General features: G+C 45.0%; 1 protein-coding gene across 1 annotated transcript in view; it reads left to right on the top strand.

The window, feature by feature from the left end:
* The first annotated feature begins 10 nt into the window (after positions 1–10).
* Foxj3 (forkhead box J3) overlaps positions 11–1919 on the top strand; it is a 111480-nt gene continuing 109571 nt past the window's right edge. The window contains exon 1 of the mRNA XM_010633951.2: positions 11–167. The gene's annotated coding sequence lies outside the window, so the exon portion shown is untranslated. The remainder of the gene's footprint in view (positions 168–1919) is intronic.

The raw sequence follows: 1919 nt of genomic DNA, 5'->3' as shown, positions 1-1919 counted from the left end.
CGCCTCCCGCCCCTCCCTCAGGTGGGGCCCCGGGGAACCGGACGTAGATCCCCGGGGCGCTGAGTCGGGAGGCAGCGGCCGTCTTCTGCCCGGGGGCTGCCCCCCGACCCCACGCGTTGCGAGTTCTTCCCCCTCAAGCTTGGGGGCTCTTTTCGGTCGGGAAGAAGGTTAGTAGTACCTTGCGCCTCCGGGGTGCCCTTCTGGGTGAAGAGGCCCTTGCGAGGGGCCTGCGTTCCCGCCCATCCTGTCGCGGTGCCCTTTGCTGGCATTAGGGCAAAGGCAGCCGTTCCATGCGGACGTGTTAGTGTTCTGTGTGTGCTGCATCCTGCCCACGTGGTAGGGTGTCCCGTTCCCCCCCCCCATTTTTGCAGCTGGCGAAGAGGGAGGTTAACGGGATGGTTTTTCCTGTGATTTCCTACGGGTGGTGTGAAAGGTGTTAAGGTCAGTTTGCCTTGCAGAGGCCCACGGTTCGTTAAATGGAAGAACCAAGATTTGCGTACTCTGAAATTGAGATCTGTAAGGGAACATACCAGGGCTTAGTTTCATTGACATTTTTTCATCTCCCATTGCCTCTTCTTCTGGTCTCTACTGCTTAATCCTAAAAAGAGAGTAAGCTCTTGTTACCGGTGCTTTGATGTGTATAGTTTTCATTTCTCTGTTCTACTTTTTGTGTGGTTGGTTGGCAAAGGTTTTCCATTCTGGGTTGCTACAGTACAAGTCTGTGTTGTTCCTAGCTGTATTCCCGAATGAGCAGAGCCAGGGATCGTATCTCTTGTCTTTTTTCCCTAACAATTACTTGTCTTTATTTTTTTCTTTTACTGTATTTTGTTCCCTCGTGAAGAAGCGTGCCTCTCATCTAATTGTGTGATACACGCAACCCTTCTTGCAAGGTTGTAGCAGTAGTTTCTCCTAGTTACCGCTTGCGGAAGCCTTTTTATTTTACTTTTCTTTCTGTTGATTACCATTGGACTCCACACTTCGGTTTAGAAACAGGTGTTTTCTGTAATTTTTTTTTTTCTTTCTTTCTTTAATATCCTTTCCAGGTTAAGGTTTCCATCGTTCTGTTTAGTTTTTTTTTTTTTTTTCTTTTTGGTTTTTTTGGCACAGGGTCTCACTATGTAGTTGAGACTGACCTGGAACTCACTATGTAGCCCATGCTGGTCTCGAACTCACAGCGATCCTCCTGCCTCAGCCTCCGGAGTGCTGGGATCACAGGCGTGTGCCACCACACCCGGCTTGTGTTTAGCTTTGTTGAACCATAGATTGCTCTCTTTACAGAGAACACTAGTAGTGAGAGAAACCTTTTATTCCTTCTGAATCTTAATATGTACTTAGAGAAAATCAGTAAGCCCCCCCCATTGGGTGGGCTATATAGAGTGATTGAATTTTTTAGTTTTTAGATGAATCTGAGGAATTGTCTCTTCTTTTTGGTTTTCAGTTGGAGTTAACTGAGAATCTTGTTCTTGGCTTTGTGCTATTGATACTGGGGAGTTTCTCATTCCGTTATGAGGTGTTTTTTGGATGAGGCCAGAACATGTTTATTTTGGCCTCTTTAGTTCATTAGTTTGGGTGAAATAAATCATACTGTTTCGAAGTCGTTCTTTAAGTTCTTAAATGTCTAGCATTCTGTAATTTGTTTTTCACATTATATAGTCTCTTTGAGAGTGAATTTAAAAAGTGTGTGTGTGTGTGTGTGTGTGTGTGTGTGTGTGTGTGTGTTACTGGGGATTGAATCCAGAGCTTTCACATTGAGTTACATCAGCCCTTTTGTACTTCTTTTAAATTTAGTGACGGCGTTTTGCTAAATTGCCAAGGCTAGGCTTGAGCTCGGAATCATTTTGCCTCAGTCTTTTAGAGTGCTGGGATTACAGGTGTGCACCATTATGCATCGTGTTTTTTTTTTTTTTTTTTTTTTTTTT

Source organism: Fukomys damarensis, unplaced genomic scaffold (genome assembly GCF_012274545.1).
Source record: "Fukomys damarensis isolate Sample0158 unplaced genomic scaffold, DMR_v1.0_HiC HiC_scaffold_23, whole genome shotgun sequence".
NCBI classification, from domain to species: Eukaryota; Metazoa; Chordata; class Mammalia; order Rodentia; family Bathyergidae; genus Fukomys; species Fukomys damarensis.
This window is presented reverse-complemented; position numbering and strand designations above follow the sequence as displayed.